Source organism: Oryctolagus cuniculus, chromosome 7 (assembly GCF_051225735.1).
Source record: "Oryctolagus cuniculus isolate XC-2025 breed Fujian yellow rabbit chromosome 7, ASM5122573v1, whole genome shotgun sequence".
Taxonomy (NCBI): domain Eukaryota; kingdom Metazoa; phylum Chordata; class Mammalia; order Lagomorpha; family Leporidae; genus Oryctolagus; species Oryctolagus cuniculus.
The window spans coordinates 30,268,946-30,282,084 of NC_142873.1; the positions used below are offsets into that span (position 1 = coordinate 30,268,946).

General features: G+C 43.5%; 1 long non-coding RNA gene across 1 annotated transcript in view; it reads left to right on the top strand.

Moving 5' to 3' along the window:
* Positions 1 to 740: 740 nt before the first annotated feature.
* Positions 741 to 13,139, top strand: part of LOC103350018 (uncharacterized) — a 28,918-nt gene continuing 16,519 nt past the window's right edge. Inside the window, exon 1 of the long non-coding RNA XR_518089.5 lies at positions 741 to 815. This is a non-coding gene — a long non-coding RNA (uncharacterized LOC103350018). The remainder of the gene's footprint in view (positions 816 to 13,139) is intronic.

The following is a 13,139-nucleotide window of genomic DNA, read 5'->3' on the forward strand; positions in this document are numbered from 1 at the left end:
CATATTTCCCACTTCTGCGAATCCAACCAACACTTATGGTGCTCCAATATCTCTGGCCCTCGGTGTATGCTGATACTTCCACCTAGAGTACTTTTCCTCCTCCCATGGTTTTCACCTCAGCTTGTCTTTTTAGCATACTCTTTTTCCCTCTTTTGGACCAAGACATGATTGTCCTTGAGACCTTCTCCCTGTCAACCCTCATTGCCCTTTCAACATTTCATCCTCCGGAACTCAGATAGTGTTCACATCTTGCATTTAGCACCTGTCATATGGAATCCCATTGTATAAACGTGGTGTGTGTGTGTCTCTGTGTGTGTGTTATTGATTTCCCCTATACATCCCCTTAATGATGGGGAGCCAGTGTTTTTTGTCTTTATTTCTTGAGTTCCTAGAGGAGTTTTTGCACAGAAATAATTTGTAAAAGCCCCTTGTTTGCATGAAAGAATGAACAATGTCCTGGGCACTTTACCACTCACTCTAGCTATTGGGCTGCTAGGAGGACATCGCTCCCAAAAGGCTCTTTCTCTTTTCTCCTGTGAGCCTTCTTTGCTTTGTCAGCTCTGCCCTGGTCCTCGCCAGGAGTCCTTGAGACTGGAAGTAGATTTTCAAGTCTAAAAGAGAACAGCAAACAGGCCACAAAGCCCGTGGGTCAAATGAACCTTCTCCCCACCTTCAGCAAAGTTAAACACTCACAGGATTTGAGAGTTCTTCAAATATTTTTTTTTACCTTTCTCTGTCCAACTTCAGTGGTCTGTAAAGCTTCTGGAAGGAGCTGAGCAGAGCGGACAGGACCTCTGGTGCCAGCTCAGTCTGAGGTCAGCCTTATTTTGCCTCCTTTAAATATTCTCTGTACTGGTTTCATATTTTGTGGGGAATTTCTGTCAATATTTTTTTTCATATCCTCTTCCACTTTATGTCATTAGTATCCCACAGTCTTGATCAAGCCTGCCTTCTTCATATCAAAGGTCAGATTTGTGAAAACCTAATAATATTATGCACATTAATGGTCAGTAATGGCTTGTGATTTAGTCCCAGCTTATCAGATAAGCACATAAGAGTACTGTTTGATTGGTGCCTGACTGAGGGTAATTAATTAAGTCCCATGCTCTCTGCTTTTCCCTGGTATCTGCCACTTTTTTATGGGAAGAGTCTTATATAGCAAAGAATTTCTGTATTTATAGAAAATAATGATGGTGAGAATCAAGGATGCATGGAAAGAATTTATCAATTAACATGTATTCCTTTTTTTTTTTTTTTTTTTGACAGGCAGAGTGGACAGTGAGAGAGAGAGACAGAGAGAAAGGTCTTCCTTTTGCCGTTGGTTCACCCTCCAATGGCTGCCGCGGCCGGCACACTGCGCTGATCCGATGGCAGGAGCCAGGGACTTCTCCTGGTCTCCCATGGGGTGCAGGGCCCAAGCACCTGGGCCATCCTCCACTGCACTCCCGGGCCACAGCAGAGAGCTGGCCTGGAAGAGGGGCAACCGGGACAGAATCCGGCACCCTGACCGGGACTAGAACCCGGTGTGCTGGCGCCGCAAGGCGGAGGATTAGCCTAGTGAGCCGCAGCGCCGACCCAATCAACATGTATTCTTTATTTCTTCCTTTTAAAAGATTTATTTTATTTATTTGAAAGGTACAGTTACAGAAAAGAGAGAGAGAGAGAGAGAGAGAGAGAGAGAAAGAGATATAAAATAATCTTTTATTTGCTGGTTCATTCCCCAAGTGGAGGCAATGTTCAGAGATGAGTCAGTGGGCCAGACAAAAGCCAGGAGCCAGGAGCTTCTTTTAGGTCTCCCATGGGGTGCAGGGGCCCAAGTACTTGAGCCATCTTCTGCTGCTTTCCCAGGTGCATCAGCAAGAAGCTGGATTGGAAGTGGAGCAGCCAGGAATCGAACTGGCACCCATACAGGATGCCGGTGGTGCAGGCAGCGGCTTTCCCAGCTACACCACAAGGGCAGCCCCTCTTTAGCACTTTCAGATGTCCTAGGGCAAGAAAGAGAGAAGCACCTGTCTTTTTCTAATTTCTCTGTAAGTGAAAAGATAGTGTTCTATCACTGTGTCTGGAAGTTGCTGTCCTCAGTGGGCTTGGGAGGGTTTAAAAGCTTTGGGTGCTTTGTGAAGAGCAAAATACAAGAATTTAATGGACAGGGCTCCGAGATGAGCAGCCCCTCCTTGGTGTCTGTGTGGGCCTGGATGAAGGAGATGGCAACAGCTCAGATTATTTGACACTTCTTTTTCTCAGTGCTTCGTAAGACTAAGTTAGGAACTATTAGAGCTAACTGATTGTTATTTCCATTTTACAGATAAAGAGGCTGAGACGTATATCACCTGTCTGAGTTTGAATAACAAATGCATGTCAGAGGCAGGACTCAAACTTGGGCTGAATTGGAGAACCTGACTCTTCACAAGTATCCAGGCTAGGCCCACGTTGCTGGGCTCATGTCGCTGGCCCTCTTCACTCTCAGGATTCCCGAGTAATGGGGCATGGCTGTGAGTAGTCAGTCATAGATGAGATTTTAATGCCCAAGGTAGAGTGAGGGATGACCATTTGCACAGTTTTAACATGGCATCACCTGCAGGAACTCCTCAGTAATGTACAAAGCCTCAGTTGTCCAGAGATTCATATCTGACATCTTTTCATCAAATAAATGAAACACAGCATGACTGAATTTTAGTGTCAGCCTACGACATGGCTTCTTTGTGTTTAGACCTAGCAGCTCTCTTGAAATTGTTGCTGCCTGTAATTAGATTTCGGATTTTTCTGTGATAATTCAGTTAAATCAATTTGGCCTTCTGATAAATTATCCTTGTACATTCCATAGTTTAGACTGGTTATCTGAGCCTAATGACAATTGTAATATATTTCTAACTTGCCTGTTTTAAACCAACAAATGCCTTGTGGTTTTTAAGTAGAGCGACATGGTTTTACCTAATCAGGGAGTTGATGTTTTCTGCATGACAATGTGACCCTGTGACTCAGTTGCTCGAGTTTCATCTCTGAAAGCTGTCATCTCAATTGTTCAGATTTGGGTCCAAAAGATGATGCTGGAGCCTTCCTATGTGCCAGGCACATTCCCTGGGTCCTTATTTCTTCCCCACAACAGTCTTGTCTTTCAGGTTGGATTTGATAGACAGGGACTCAGGGGCTCTGTGGTTGCAGTGACCAGTGCACAGGGATGCCAGCAGGCAGGATTCCAACTTGAGTTTCAAACCTTACACTGAGAATGGTGCTCTTTATTACATCTGATCTCTGCTTTGTAATGGATTTGTCTTTTCTTCTTTCTCACGAATCATGTCAGTGAATGGCTTACAGTATCTTTAAAAAACAATTATGTGGACACAATCAGGTTTTACTTTTTTCATGTTGTTGATGTTTTCAGAATTTATCTCCAGCGTGACCTTGGGTCTCTGGTGTGCAGTATTTGAGCTCGCTGACTGCAAGCAGATTCCTGAGTTTCTGGCAGAGAATGAATTTGGGGGTGGAAGCCTTCACCATGTCTCAGGTCCTCTGTCCCCTGTGTAATTGCTTTGTGTCCTTTGGTAGAGAAAAATGATAACCAAATGGAAAAAGGCTATTTGTGTAGAGAGTGGTGGGATTTTAAAATATGGTTTATTCTCAACTTTTACTGTTTTAAAAGAGCACATGTAAGATGTTCTAAAAGTGGGGCCCATATGTAACTAAACTGAAAAATCTATCCAACCGGTTAAGAGTCTCTTTAAAATCATGTCAAAACTTTTGCCTTTCCTGCTTCGCTTCAAAGACCTATGGTAATTAAAGTGCTGTTGGCAACTACCCCAGCGGTGGGTGCCAAGGGAGAGACCAGGATCAGGAGGGCCCAAGGATCCCTCCTGGGCCACCAGCACACAGAGATAACTTTTTATTTCTATATAAGGTCAACTTAATGCATTGTTTGGCAAATAATATGGTAAAATGAGAAAGAGAACAATATTTTCTTTCTCTATTATAAGAGTTCCTGGATAATTGCTTTCAAGTTCACTGCATTTCTATTTAATTTTTTGGGGTAATGATGCACATTAATGAGGGCAGATTTGTGTCTTTGACACCTATATGAGCCATTTACCTTTCTCTCTTTTCCTGTGCTAACTGATTGTATTTTCATATCTCATAAATCTAGGGTCTTGACCCCTGGCTGGGAGTAGGGAGGTTCCTGGGAGGTACTTGTCATCCATTTCTCACAATGCATCTGTGTCTATTCAAAACCAATTTCAGTGCTACTCTCAATCTGTGTGAAGTGTACTGAAATTGTCATCCTAGCTGAAGCATGACAAGTACGCGATGTCCCATGCCCACACCACCCTGTCAGTAATAGCACACACAACCTTGAGACTTAGGGATTGCTGAGATTGCCTTTCTTTCTTAAGGAATTCTGCCGCCTGCTGGGGCAGGTGTTGGGAGGAACTTTGGACCTCATAAGTAGAGGCACCTGTTTGGCAATGAAGTATCCTGGTTTGAATTGTGGCCCCACCTTCTTGTTAGCTAAGAAAACTTGAGTAAGTCTATTAACTTTTTTTTTTTTTTTGACAGGCAGAGTTAGACAGTGAGAGAGAGAGGCAGAGAGAAAGGTCTTCCTTCCTTAGGTTCACCCCCCCCCCCAAAAAAAAATGGCCACTACGGCCAGCGCGCTGCACCGATCTGAAGCCAAGAGCCAGGTGCTTCCTCCTGGTCTCCTATGTGGGTGCAGGGCCCAAGCACTTGGGCCATCCTCCACTGCACTCCCGGGCCACAGCAGAGAGCTGGCCTGGAAGAGGAGCAACCGGGACAGAATCTGGCACTCCAACTGGGACTAGAACCCAGGTGCCAGCGCCACAGGCGGAGGATTAGCCAAGTGAGCTGTGGTGCCGGCCAGTCTATTAACTTTTTTAAAAAGCTTCAGAATCTTTATTTAGAAAATGTGGATAATAAGGAATCAGTCCTGGTTTCATAAGGTTGTTTTTAGCACAAAATAAAATAATTCATATAAAAGCAACTAGCGCAGTGCCTTGTAAATAATAAATACTCAAATGTTAATGATAATTAACATGGTAATTTCATATAATGGAAGGGAAAATGAATATATAGCAGATGAAATAACTTGTAAAATCATTGTTTAGTTCTAGGTTTGGGTTGATAAATATTAAAATAAATTCTATGTGAAGGATAACTTTATACTGTTTAGAGGCAGTTGAGATAATTGGTTAAATAAAATACTTAATGTATGAGGAAAAAATGGAAAAGGAAACTCAGATGTTAACTTCTCACTTTTGTTTTAAACTTTTTGGCAAGAATCACCACACCATCTAGTGTTTATCATTTTCTCTGGCAACAGAACAAATCCAAAGAGTTCTTAGTTCATAACGGATCATTGACCAACTAGAGGCTCATGGTGAGTCACTTGTTCTGAACTCAAGTTTTCCCATTGCAGCAAAGAGATAAGAAATCTTAGTTCACTGGGTTCTCATGAAGACTGGGCTGGATAATGCATTTAAAAGTACTTCCTAATCCACAAAATACTTAAAAAACTCAAGTAGTATTATTTTCTTATATGGCTGAAAAGTGAAGGGCAGAGTCCCTTAATTCCCTGAAAAAAGTATAAGAAGTTAATGCTGAAAGTTGGTGTAGCCCCAGCTTGCTTCTTCCTAGGTCCACATTATTGATCAAGTGCTGGCCAGCTGGTATTGGATCACGTGAGCCTGCTCTGACATCTTATTTAGGGCATGTGTAACTAGCTGTTCTGCTCTCTGCTCTTGCTGGTTGCAAACCCACAAGCTGAGGAAGGGACAGTTCCTCTGTTTGGGCATCTTGGTCATTTTTCGGGAAAGGAGTCCTTTCTTGTTAAGGAACCAGAATCCATTTCTTTTCTTTTATTTATTTGAAATTCAGAGTTACAGAGAGGGTGGGAGGGAGGGAAGGACAGAGGGGGAGGGGAGAGAGAGAAAGAGAGAGAGAAGGGAGGAGGGAGAAGGGAGAAGAGAGAAGAGAGAGCTTCTATCTGCTGGTTCATTGCCCAAATGTCCACAACAGCCAGGGCTAGGCCAGGATGAAGCAAAGAGCCAGGAGCTTCATTTCGGTCTCCTGCATGGGTGCAGAGACTCAAGCACTTGGACCATCTTCTGCTGCTTTCTCAGGCTGTTGGCAGAGAGTTGGATTGGAAGTGGAGCAGCCAGGACTCAAACTGGAACCCAAAAGGGATGCCAGTGCTTCAGATGCAATGCTTCAGACACAACTCAATATAGTTGTGTGCTTTGTTTGTTAGAAAAAAAGAATCTACTTGCAAAGAAAACACAGAATTTTATGGTATTATTCCTGCAGATTTATTAATGAGAAGTAGGTGCTCCTCTAATCAGCAGTAAGGGTGAGGGTCTTGAAGGTTCTTGTTTGTGGTTGTAGGGGATGTCACTCAAGCTGAGTGTACAAAGGATTTTATATCTACAGTTAGATCTGTTTTGGGAAATAGGCCATAAGAATGTCAAATTTCCCACTTAAATATTCAGTTTCATCCGTGGCTATATCCAAGGTTTGCTTTCATGTTCAGCCACAAGCAATATTTTCTTTTAGTCTTTGCAGTGTCCTCTGCATGCTGTCATGTTTGGGCCTTTGCACATGCTATTCCTGTGTCCTGACAGTTTTTCTCCATCTTCCCTACCATTTCATGGACTATAGCCTACTTTATACCATTGATATTGATAGCACTTATCGCCAATCCCTCTGTCTCCTTCCCTGAATTGTGTTAATCCCCATTGTAGTCCTTATTTCCTCCCCAAATATCTGGCTTACTTTAGATTTTCAATATGAATTTTCAGAATGAAAAAAAGCTAAACTGTTTTTATTTTTAATATTTAATCTCCTAAGCCTGCAAGGTCCTAGGATCTTTAAGTCCTTGGTTAATAACAAGATAAATCACCTAGGGTTTCCAGTTAAAACTTGAGCAAAGCGTCAGTTACAAGCAAAGCTACTTCTTTCATTCAGCAGAGTCAGACTTCATGACAGATTGAAAATGGAAGAAACTGTAGAACATGTTGGATTCTTGTTAGGAGAATGCTGTTCATGACAAGACTTGTCTTTGGGAATAGCTGCAGCTAAATGAAGGGAAGTGAAGTGCTAGTGCTTGGATAGCTAATTGTTGAGAGTGACTCTACATGTGCAGTAATTGTCACTTGAGAATGATTAGCTGATTTAGGAAGCCCTGGGAAGTCTTCTTTTTAGTTGACAACACAGCCCTGGGTAACAGGCAGCCACATGTAATTGTTTTTAATACTTCTATTCCTCTGCCTCAAATTGGAGTGCTCTCAAGGGCAAGATTTTGTGTCAGTCATCTCTAAATTCTGCAGAACTTGCAGAGCCTAGCACAGAGCAGGATCTTAGTAAAAAATCTTAATAAAAATTTTTTATTTATTGTCATCTTCTAGTTGAAAGGCAGAGAGACACACAGAAGTCTTTCAACCTCTGGTTCACTCTCCAAATGCTCACAACAGCAGGGGCTGGGTCAGGCCAAAGCCAAGATCCCTGAACTCCATTCAAGTCTCTCAGAAGGATGGCAGGAACCCAAGTACTTGAGCTATTGTGTGCTGCTTCCTGGGATGCACATTATCAGGAAGCTGCATTGGGAGTACGATAGTCAGGACGCAAGCCAGGCACTTTGATATGGCATGCAGGAATCCCAAGCTGCAACTTAACCACTGTGCCACACACCGCCCTTCAGTGAGTATTTCTGAATGAATGATTAAGTAGAGGCAGCCGCGACTACATAAGTTAGGTGGTTTGGTGTCTGAGCGTCTGTATGTGCATTCTGATGACTCAACCATATAGAATGAATTGCTGTTGGATTCAGGTAATCGCTCTACCCCTAGATCTTCCAATTCTTACTTACTTGGAGGAAGCAAGAGCTACCAGCAGGGAACATTTACCATTGTGTGGATTGTGTAAATAGCTAATCAGTCTCTAACTGGTTTTTGTTGTCGTTGTTCTCAACCTTTTGGGAGGTGACACCTCCCTGCCACCTGTCTTCTCCCACAGTTTGGCCAGCTTCTCCCAGTGGGATTGTTGAGAAGAAGCTAGTGGGACTTCTGGGCATGTGAAATGGGGAATTGAATGGGGAGGAGAGGAGGAGAGGACAGGGGAATTAAAATATGGTGGTAAGAGTATCTTGTGGTACAGATGCTCATAACTCTTGCTTCCACATCAGGCAGTACAGATTTCATGACCAAGCTTGGGTAGAAATGTGGGCTTGGTGGAGCCTGCACAGGAGTGCAGGGCTAATCCTGCCCATAAGGTTCACAAATTTAACTTAAATAGCTGTGAGTTAGATGCTGACATGTCTATGGTACAGCCTCAATGGCTCCTGCCATGAGGGCCTTTATATCTTAAAGCTCTAAGCAGGTAAGTAGATGTGCACCTTTTGTATGATGACTCTAAGGAAACCACAGCTAAGGAAAATAACAGATAAAGTCCTCAATATCTTTTCTGTAGGCTCCAGAAGGAAGTTTTGCAGCCCTTGACTTACCTACTGAAAAGTCTCATGTGGGACTTCTGCCAAGAGTTCTCACATCTCATATAAATCATGGCTCTGATAATAGATGTGACTGTGCCACAAAAGAAAATAAAAGCTGATTTCAAGACATCATCAAACCAGCTTGATGAGTAATATTTGCCTAGTGCTTTGACACTTTTGAAAGAAGCATGGAATCAAAGGGTAAGTTCTCAAGACAGTACACAAAGCAGGTAGCTGGCTAGCATAGCTTTAACATAATCCCATTCTAAGTTCTCACAGAGAAAGAACAAGCTGGCTATTGAAAAGACTTTTGTAATTTATTTATAAAAGATCTTGTGTTCTAGCACGGACCATGTTTTCCTTGTTAGACATGAGCAAATATCCAAGTTCATGACCATGAGATTGGATGTAATTAATAGAAAGCTCATTATTCCTTTTTTTTTTTTTAAAAAAAAAAGATTTATTTATTTATTTGAAAGTCAGAGTTACACAGAGAGAGAAGGAGAGGCAGGGATAGAGAGAGGTCTTCCATCTGCTGGTTTACTCCTCATTTGGCCACAACAGCCAGCCGGAGCCACGCCTATCTGAAGCCAGGAGCTGGGAGCCAGGAACTTTTTCTGGATCTCCCACACAGGTGCAGGGGCCCAAGGATTTGGCCATCTTCTACTGCCTTCCCAGGCCATAGCAGAGAGCTGGATTGGAAGTGGAGCAGCTCGGACTCAAAACGGCCCACATAAGGGATGCCAGCACTGCAGGTGGCGTCTTTACCCACTATGCCACAGCGCCGGTCCCTAGCTCATTATTCCTGACACTAAGTCTCCCAGGTGCTGAGTGTGAGAAGGAAGTAAAAAGCCACTCAAATGAGAAGCTGTGGCTTACCGACACAAGGAGAAAATCACCATTATTTCTGCTCTTTGCTTGAAATTTGAATAATAAAGTTGACACATGATTAACACAAAGTTAAAAAGAATGGGAGTTCATGGTCCAATTTGTGTGTGCAGAAAGTGGATCTGGAACTCGAAAGCTCAGCAGCAGTGCTTCACCTTCTTCTCTCTGTCTAAATTTAAGCTCATCCCATTATGTTACAATCGCTACAAACTCTGGATACCTCAGGAGTCAGAAGACTGACCACTAACAGGATCTTCACAAGCTATGCCCACATTGTCTTCTGGTAGAGTCCCTTGCTTTTTGGGGTTGGCCACAGGCGGAGGGGTGCAGTAACCACAATACTGGGCTTTATGGCATGTAGAGGCTTGAGAGTGGTTACGCAAAAGCCAAAAACTAGTGAGCAATCTCTGGTGCTGGGATAAAAACTTTTCACTTATTATCCTCATGATATCTAAGAAATGGTTATTATTATAATCCCCATATTATGGATGAAGGCACAGAGGCGCAGATAAGAAGCAGCTATCCCAAGGTCACTGTGATATTTTGATGTATGTTTAAGTTTTCATCCTTGATTCCTGGCTCATAACTCCTTCCCCAAGACAGGTCATAGAAACTAGAATTTCTCTTCTCTAAGGTGGGCCATACTCTAATCTTTTCCAGCCTTTTGGTCTTGGAGTTGGCCATAAAGGAATTATATGACCTATCTGACAGTAGTCTATAAGACCCCCATTTTAGAAGGGGTTCTGTATCATACCCTAGAGGAAAGATTGCTTCCCAGAGAGGCTAGGAAGAATTTGAACAGATAGGACTTGCTGGGTTTCCCCACTCAGTGTGTTAGCATAAGGTTATAGCCTTTTGGTTCGATCACATTTTGACACAATTGCCATTGCTTCAATCATGTCGATGCAGTGAAATTTCACCTTATGCATCTCTTCATGTCTGTCCATTGTAACATCCCTTATAATTAACCAGGAAGTGTGCTTCCCTGATTTCTTTTTTTTTTAATTTTTTAGGTGATGTTTTATTTTCTTGAAAGGCAGAGAACACAGAGAGAGGGAGTGACAGAAAGAGAAAGAGAACGAGGTCTTCCATCTGCTGGTTCACTCCCCAGATGGCTGCAATGGCTAGGGCTGGGTCAGGCCAAAGCTAGCAGCTCCATCCAGGGGCCTAAGAACTTGGGCCATCATTAGCTGCTTTCCCAGGGATATTAGCAGGGAGCTGGATGGAAAGCAGAGGAACAGGGAATCCAACCATCACTCTGATATTGGATATTGGCATTGTTGGCAGCAATTTAACTGTCTGTGCCACAATATTGGCCCTTGTTTCCCTAATGTCTGTGGGCCATTCAAGGACATTAATCAAACCTAAGGAGGAGATGCAAATTTTTTTAAAGATTTATTTATTTATTTGAGAGGCAGAGTTACAGAGAGACAGAGGCAGAGGGAGAGGGGAGGGGAGAGAGAGAGAGAGAGAGAGAGAGAGAGAGAGAGAATCTTCCATCCTCTGGTTCACTCCCCAAATGGCCACAATGGCTGGAGCTGTGCCAATCCAAAGTCAGGAGCCAGTAGCTTTTTCTAGGTCTCCTTCACGGGTGCAGGGGCCCAAGCACTTCGGCCATCTTCTATTGCTTTCCCAGGCCATAGCAGAGAGCTGCCTTGGAAGTAGAGCAGCGGGGACTGGGACTGGTGCCCATATGGGGTGCTGGCGCTGCAGGTGGTATCTTTATCTGCTTCACCAGCCCCAAGGAGATGCAATTTATCGCTGGTCATTCAGAAGCACAGGCAAAACAACTTGGGACTCATGATTGATGTCTGAAGTGGGAAAGGGAAAAACCCTGGAGAAACAGCCCTCTACCTGGGGGACCTGTCCCCGTGTCGGCAGTGTCAGAAATGAATTGGGACTGGTGCTGTGGTGCAGCAAGTTAAGTTGCCGCCTGTGACTCCAGCATCTCGTATGAATGCTGGTTTAGTCTCAGATGCTCCATTTCCAAACCAGCACCCTGCCTTTCAAATAAATAAATAAATCTTTTTTTTTTTTAATTTTTTTTTTTGACAGGCAGAGTGGACAGTGAGAGAGAGAGACAGAGAGAAAGGTCTTCCTTTGCCGTTGGTTCACCCTCCAATGGCCACCGCTGCCGGCGCGCTGCGGCCAGCACACCACGCTGATCCGATGGCAGGAGCCAGGAGCCAGGTGCTTTTCCTGGTCTCCCATGGGGTGCAGGGCCCAAACACCTGGGCCATCCTCCACTGCACTCCCGGGCCACAGCAGAGAGCTGGCCTGGAAGAGGGGCAACCGGGACAGAATCCGGCGCCCCAACCGGGACTAGAACCCGGTGTGCCGGCGCCGCTAGGTGGAGGATTAGCCTAGTGAGCCGCGGCGCCGGCCATCTTTTTTTTTTTTTAAAAGAAATGAATTGACCTTCGAGATACAATGATTTTGAATAGCCCTTGTCTGGACTGTTGAGGAACAGTTTTATTTTTTTCCTCCTTCTCTTTTTCTTTCTCATACAAAGTGTTGAACTCTTTACCTAGAAAAGAGTTAATACTCTGTATATAAAGTTAAATGAAAATAGATCTTAGTAAAAAGCAAGGCAGGGAACAGGAGAGGGAAGAGGTCAGGCCCCATTTCTGGGTTGTTGTCTCAGCTCTGCTACTGACTAGCTGGGACCCCAGATCATGCTTTCCTCATCTGCAGAACTAAGATTTTATCCTATATAACTGCCATGGTTCTTCAAAAATCAGGTGGAGCATACTGCCTAGACTTTGTCCTATTAGTCTTCAAGGTTCCTCATTTTCTAAATTGAGGTCTGAAGACATTTTTGGGCTTCTGACATTTTGCAAGGCTGTTCTAGGAAAACTTGATGTCCAAGAATGATTTTATTTAGGCATTGAGCTTTGCAGAGTTCCTAAGAACGTTAATACCTAGTATTCTCATGCATCGCTCATGTTGTCCTAGACATGCGGTGTCCCAGTTACCAACCGCAAGTTTGAGAGGTAGGTTGGAGGCTGTGGTTCATATAAGCCAACATTGAGTGTCTTCACCCACTCAAACACCTTTCCTCTAATTGCTTTCTGCAACCTTCACCAATCAGAGGGGTTCTAAAGGAGTATTAAATATACTCACAACATCCTTTGAGGAAGTGGCTAGCATTCTCATTTCATAGATGAAGAAATTAAAGTGCAAGAAACCATACATTTTATCTAAATGCTAGGCATTTACAACTAAGACCTGAGTCCCAGCCTACATCTTCTGTATATAAATCTAAAGTTAAATCGATTTTCATTGCCTCTTGTGAGGAAGGCTGCATAAGATAAATAAAAGGCAGAGCCCTGCAGTGGTAGGTTTGATTCATTCCTCCATTCTTTACCATCCAGAATTTGAGCCAACAAAATTCTATGATTCTCTTCTGTGAAATGGTTTAATAATATTTACTTTGCAATATCATTCCGAGGTTCAGAAATAATATACCTGAAAGTAGGGGCAGACATTTGGTGCAGTGGTTAAGATACTACTTGGGATGCCTGCGTCAATATGGGAGTGCCTGGGTTTGAGTCCCAGTTCTGCTTCTAATTCCAACTTTGTGCTACTGCAGAGCCTAGGAAGCAGCAGGTGATGGTTCAAGTTGTTGGGTCTCTGTTACACCTGTGGGAGACCTCGATGGAGTTCAGGGTTCCTGACTTCAGCCTGGATCAGTTCTGGCTGTTGCAAGTATTTGGGGAATGAACAAGTGGATGGAAGCTCTCTATCTGTCTCTGTCCTT